General features: G+C 34.3%; 1 pseudogene; it reads right to left on the bottom strand.

The window, feature by feature from the left end:
* Positions 1-7,053: 7,053 nt before the first annotated feature.
* On the bottom strand, positions 7,054-7,170 carry LOC145244247 (5S ribosomal RNA; annotated as a pseudogene).
* Positions 7,171-7,461: the final 291 nt, after the last annotated feature.

Genomic DNA, 7,461 nt, shown 5'->3' with positions numbered 1-7,461 from the left:
CTTTGTTATCATCGATATGTCATTTCTGGGTGCATAACCTTTTTTGGGGTGATAAATAATTGGGTCTTTGTTAATTATAAAGCAAATAAAGAGAACGTATCGTATCCCTTTTCCTTAAATGTTTTCATAGTGGAAGATATATCGACGATGGCAAAAGAAACAAATTAATTAAAACGTAACATGTTTTAATCTTTTTACACACAGATAGATGCAGAAAGACACCTCTGTTTATTTTACATATTAACACGAAAGAGAAAGTACACGTCATATACCCGCGTTATTATAAAAAGCAGCCAATCAAAAGAGATACAACTGCACTTTACCCAAATCCTTACATCACATAAGCGTCAAAGGGAGACAACTCTTCAAGCATTAAAAACTGGTATATTTGCCACACAAATCCCAGGGTATACTATTGGCCGTTGTCAGCGAGATATCAAAGGTAAGCAGATGTTGCGATAACGTGAAGTCATCTGCACTGGTTATTGAGATAAAGGAAGAACACTAGAAATCTAGCAACACTTGTCAATCAGACTGCAGGGTACAACACTGAAGTAATCGCTGGAGATAGTATGTACGAGAACCTGTAGTGAGTGGATAATAAAACTCTTATTATGTCTAATAGACCATTTAACGATGTTATAGTCAATTTTTGATGTGATCTCTGACTGATTTCGTCTGATCTGAAAAACATATTTAATATACATTCTTATTGAATACTGAACGTTGTTTCATATACGCAACAACAAAGTTGTCGACATTATAATAATAACATTTTATTGCTGTGGTCCAGAAGAGTCACCAAGGAAAAGACAAACACGGATATGGGGTAGAAAAGGTAATTTGTATTTAAACAAAATAGAATATACATGAACAGCGGTCGTAGGACGTAACGCCAAGATTGCATACTACGAAAGTACAAATGTCACACTGAGAGCATGTACCTCATTGTCTATTTATACAGTTCGGAACACTTCATAATCTTGTGCATATTTGAGTTCCTACAACATCTTACTTCTAAACCTTGTTGCATCGAAAAAAAAGTTTGTTAATATTTTTTCGCTTTTAGTCGATAGTCAGTGTGTCGGTGAATTCTCTGTTCGCTCAACCGTCGCTGTTTCTGGTGGGAATGCGTTGAAATCGAACGTCTCAAAATGGCGTCGGTCGTCTTTTCCGTTTCGGGTGTATCTGACGTCACGTGTTCGAACATGTTTTTCCTCATATATACACACCCACATGTACGCACGCACATACGCACGCATATACACATCCTCATACATACACTCACATTCACGTGCACACACACATGCTAACGTACACACATGTACGCATACATACGGGCACATGTACGCACACAGGGGAAACGTCACTTCCCCTGAAAGGAATTCTAGACATGCGCAGTCAGAACACTCACCCTGATATAAAAGTCAACAACACCATTAAACTTGCCTCTTTCTTCCCTTTTTGTCTGGGTTCATCAACCAGGCAAGTACGGTGTCCACAAGCTCTTGGCTTGAAGACTTTTCTATGTGGACGACTGCTATCATGAACGCACAATTTTGCTGAGGCCAACACTCCCTTTCTCTTTCCCTTTCCACATACGGGACTACCATTTCTCGTTCTCTACTTAATTCCTTTCTTTTACACGCACATAGTCGTCAACGACTGAATGAACACGTGTTTTACCTAAACCCATTTTTTTCGAAAGAAAATACACGACATGTTTATTCTATCCAGCAATTGAGTTTTTGTTTCCTTCATTCCATTCGTTTCATTATTTTCTCTCGTAGCGAGTTAGGATATTTATATCCTGATCCGCACCACACGTTTATAACTTTTTAAAATGGGTTTTGTTGCTATTTTGTAAGTTTTATGACACAATTGATATCGTCAATCTTTACAATTTGATTAAAGGTCTGCGTTTCTTTAGTAAAGTCATGTGTTTGTTTCCGAATAACATTGCAACTTCGTTCCGCATTTCAGTTGTTTCGGTAATTTTATGTGTATACAAAGTAACGGAAAAGTAAGAAGCTGCTATAGTCAAAGCATCTTCATGTATGTCAATTCTCATTGCGTGTCGGATGGGTATTCGATTAAACTGTTTTTTGTTTGCGTTTAAACAAAAGATCTTTTTTGAGACTCTGTGACGCTTTTATTTCTTTATCGCTTTTAATTGTTGCTTCGTTATTTCTTAACGTATCATCGAATTATATGAGATATAATGTATTCCTTAATTTGCTGTATGCAGTTCATTTGAAAAAAAACTTTAGTTGTTTTGTATAAACAGCTTTTTTTCGAAGGGATTTCGTACAGTACGGGTTCGTTTCTTTGTTTTTTTTTTTTCAGCTTACATATTTCAAAATAAAAAAAAGCCTGCTGATAAATTAGTTTAAAACCGGAAGAGGCTTTGAAATTATTTTTGAACGAACACCTTCAATTTTTGAGAGTCCGGTTCAAATTTACTGATAAATATAATTATCTAGTACACTTAATCTTATTGCCAGTCACCGCGCGGACTAATTTACGTGTTATCTGCAAGGTCGGTGTGTTAAATTTTTTCCGCGTACTTTAATTTATATGATTAGCACCGAAAATCGTCAAAAATACGGATTCTCTCCCGTACTTCTCTACTCGAGCTCCTTTTATACAGCTTTTAATTCCCTTCATTTGCATGTGTGCGGTGTGATTCCACGAGGCTGTACAAGACCACCATTCATAACACTACGGACGCCATCTTTGATCTTTTTTTCTCGCCCGACCCCGCCTGAACCCGCCCGACGCACATACACGATAAGACTCTGTTTTCCTTTCTCTTAACTTTAAACAACAACGTAAATATTCTCCTGTTTGTTCCTTAGATTTTGTTAGATTCTATTTTTTAGTTCTGTCTGATTCTACAATGCGATATTTTATGACCAAGCTTGCCAAAATGTTAATACGTTTTATTTAAAAAAAAAAAAAAACGACAAAATTATTGCCAGTATAATTCTTTGCATAGTTTACATCGCATTGGGGATACTTTCTTTTATTTCTGAATAGTCCCCTTGTTTTGAAAATGTGAGTACCCATTCTCCCTTTTCTTTTTAGGGAAATAATTTTTGCTTTATACCAAGAATGTGTTTGGACAAATAAGCATTTCTTTTTTTTTTGGAGGAGTCAATCTTATATGTATACTTCACTTTCCTTATTTATGCTACGTCAATTCCCCTGTTATTATAATAGCTTCGCACGCAAATGCTAAATATTCTTCAACCCACATAGCCAAATTAAACACTTCCGTCTTATATCAAAAAGTGATGTATTGGAACTGAAAATTCTGATAGTAAATCAAGAGTTTCCTCGAATTCGTATTTTGTTAAGGTAGAATGTAAGTTCTTAGCTTCTCTAAAAGCAGACAAATTATTTTCGCATCAGAACAATTTTCGAAATCGACGTTGAAAAGCTCCTCATACTTTCTAGTTCTATTTTTGTAGTTCTTGCTGCTGTAACGGATGGTGCTTCTATAGTTTTTGTTAATGAAAGATATGTTATGTTTGTAATTTTTGTTATTGTTGTTGTGTTGGAATATTCTTAAGATAATTAAAAAAAATTTATAAAAAATAATTTATGAATTATAAAATAATAATTTTTTTATAATAAAATAATTATTAATAATAAAAGTCAACTTAAATACTTTTATTTTATAAAAGTGAACTGTACTTACTCAAAAAAAACACTGCAATGTAACAGTTTACCACTGTAGGTTTAGTTTACCTTTTTTCTCTGGGAATCGATAACTATTTAATTGGAGAAAAACGCTCTTAACGTCTTACTGTCTTTAGTTTTAAATACAAATATCTTTGAGTATAGTTCAGAAAACTTTTTGCAGTGTCTGACAAAACGATTATTATCATTTTTCGCACTGTCAGTTGAAACATTTTTCTCTTATCTACGTAGACCAGTTGAAAGAATATTTTGATCGTTGACAGTGCCCGATAACTTTGGTGTGTAATTACTAGAATCATATCTTTTTTCTTTATTGATCTGAACGAAACATTTTTAATAGTTCTTTTTTAAATTTGAGTTATTCGTCCCCGAGTTCCTCGTTGCCAAGTTGCGATACCGAGTGTCAGTACCTCTCCATCTATTTATATGGTTTTGAAAAGTTCATATCTTGCGCATGAATGAATCCCCACAAAATTATCAATATTTATTATTATTATTATAAGTTTATGGCGTCATATAGGTTTAAGACATCGCCACTGGCAAAATTATTTTCAGAAAAAACAAAACAACATCGACTGCCCCATTCCCTATCTTAAATTTACTAAATCATATAATAGATTTCCGGTCTAATACCTAAAAAGATGAGTATTATTTGTGAATGTTTTACAGTAAAGCAGCATAGATTGGAACAGTCGAGTACCTACCACAAAGGTAGGGATCGAGCAGCAGCGAAAGCCACGCAACATTTCAGCTGTGTGAAAGAAGAGTTGGGGAGGGGGAAATATCCTCGTCCATTACCTTTTGAAGACAGTTTTTTTTTATCCCATTCAAGCAGGAAAGTTCTTACAGGAGCCCCCTTCCTCAGATGTGGCAACAGTATTCCATTTTAGGACGCAGCTGCCTCTTATAGAGGTATAGGATTGCGTCGAGAGTGAGATACTTACTGGAGTGGGAGAATGATCCGATCATGTTCCCAGTGATTGTGGGAATGAATCAGAGTATGTCTTCTATTTAAGGTCAAAGGTCAACATTATTGATTATTTAGCGGAGTATACCAAATCATGGTTCTTTCTATTCTATTTCTTATTTTATTCTAGCAATTAATGTCTTCTTACTAATATTTAATTGTGATATGGTACAGGCTATTTTTAAAAATGTGAGTCTGATCACTATATGGTTGACTATTTTTAAAAACTGATTACATATAATGATTGAAGATGTATCGAGGATCAGAAATGGGTATGTTTGATCTGGCAGAACGGTGGTTCATAAAATTATGGGGTCCGCGTTCGCGCCTGGCCCCCAAAGTATGGAAATAAAAACTGAAAAAAAAAACGTTTAAAAGGGTTTTTGATAAAGATGTACAAAGGAATACTTTGATAAGTATGTTTAAACTTTAATAGGGATGGTATAATAAGATTGTGGGGTCTGCATTTGCGCCTGTACTCGATGAAAATATGGCACACACTTTAATAAAGACTTTTCATATCTATTTGTGTAAGTATACTTTGATAATTATGTTTCAGTTTGAAGAAATATGGTATAATACAAATTATGGGGTGTTCGTTCGCGCCTGACATCCATAGAATGTAAATATGTCACAAAGTTTAAAAGGTTTTTTTAAAAGGGGTGAGCATCCACAATAACACCTTAACTTTAATCTTAATTCACGTTAGCTTTTATTTTTGTTTTTTAGTTGAATCATATTGTGTCGAATAAATTCACCTCATGAATCCACGTTCTTATTAAAGTGAAAGCCAAAAAAAAAAGTCTGAACTTTAGACAATTCTCGACACAAATTTTGCATAACTCTGTTTTTTCCTTCTCCATTTGCACGTGGCACTCTTTCGAAAATAGATAAATAGATAAATAATAAAAAAAATAAGAACGTTACTTGTTATCGTGTCAAAAGAAGGAAAAAGTCCTGCTCACGTGATTACGTGTAATTTTAGGACATTTGCATAACCTTTTTATTTTTATTTATATATCTATTTATAGCTTTTTGTCAGTGTACTAGAAGGAATTCAGTTGATTACACCCCTTTCTGCGTGTTCTTTACATTACAATAGTGTCACCATTAATCCGACGGCGAAATAATACACCGTTCAATACTGTAGAACTGAAACGAAGCTGTTCTGCTTGAAAAGGGCGCCATTTTCTTCTTATTCATATTTATATCGATTATTTGCTTTAAAAAACTAAAGTAATTACGTGTTTACTTTTTTTAATATCGCATTTTGCTGTTTCAGATTATTTTACTAAAGTAAGTAAAGCTTCATTATTTTTAAAAACTGTTTTTGTTTCTTTGTTTTTAGATATTTTGTCGATATTATTTAGTAAGAGTGTTTAGCAGAAACGCCAACAAACGACTACTCTAAAAAATAAATATACAAGAAATAAATGTTACCATAGTCAATAAAAGTTCAGTTCATGTTTTTTTTGTTTTGAAAGAGTTTTTAATGCTCTTTACTCGAAATAATTTCAGCGAACCGAAATTAAAACGAAATTTGAGGCGATTACTAGTTAAATTAATTTTTTTATAAACTCCACATGCAATCGATCGAATATTCCTCAAGCACAAAATAAAGGAAAACATTAAAATATGTTTATAAATATTCTTTACGTTGACGAAACTCTCTTAAATTGTTAACACAGAACGCACAGGTGTCCCTCCTTCAAATTGAAAACGGGGCTCTCCATTTCAAAGTCGCTGCTATTTTGATTTTTTAAAAACCGGTTCGTGAATTAAAAAACATAATTTTTTTTACAAACTACTTTAAAATACAAACCAATAAACTTTTCTACAATAAAAGTAACTTTTATGACTATGGTAACATTTATTTCTTGTATATTCATATTATTATATCTATAAAATTTTCTCTTTGTATGGAAACATCATCTTGTTGGTCGCTCTTGGCTACGAATGGAAACAAAGTTGATATAAAAAATATGTTTTCGCGAAAATTATCTTTACTTTCATCATATTTTGCTTAGGGTAAAATTTTTGAGTATCAAAACCTATCTCTTTACAACCCATTCCTTTTCATAACCTATCATACTTTCATCAATCACAGTCCATTTTCTGTAGGCTGTTTTTGAACCCAGTCAACGACGGGTACTTCTGCTATATATATATATATATATATATATATATATATATATATATATAAAACAAAAAGGCTTCCTTCAGTCTTGACAGACTATGGATGCCCACAGTAAGGATGCCTACGCGTGAAATTTTTGTGGCAAGAGTTGCGCAATCTTCAACCACACGAGTGAACATTGTTGAATACCAGTGGCAAACGGAGGTTCAGGACGACTGGAAACAATGCCGAGATAAGCGGAAAGCACATACAGCGCCTAGAATTCTCAAATGGTCACCCATCTCGTATTAGCCAGGCTCAACGTTGCTTAACTTCGGTGATCTAACGGGAACCGGTGTGTCAACGTGATTATGCTGTGTGTGTGTGTGTATGCCCCCTCACCGAGTAAATTAGGCACAAGGCCGATTTTTAATGTGAGGAGTGAAGCGGAAATGGGGACCAACTCCCCGGAGAGTAAGGGAGCTCGATAGTGAGAATTGGTATAAAGGGTCGCCCCTACATTGACAAAGGTCTCATATGTGGGGTTGCCCCCACATATGCTTCCTGCTTGCAGCATCTGCCGGAACAGACACTACACTTTGAGATATTAAATCTTTTATTCATGTTAAAAATACAGTCAAAATCAACGATGAACAAAAAACTTAGGCACATG

This window comes from Euprymna scolopes, chromosome 22 (genome assembly GCF_053919585.1).
Source record: "Euprymna scolopes isolate OS-2025 chromosome 22, ASM5391958v1, whole genome shotgun sequence".
NCBI lineage: Eukaryota > Metazoa > Mollusca > Cephalopoda > Sepiida > Sepiolidae > Euprymna > Euprymna scolopes.
The sequence above is the reverse complement of the archived record's forward strand: the minus strand, read 5'-3'. Positions and strand labels throughout refer to the sequence as shown.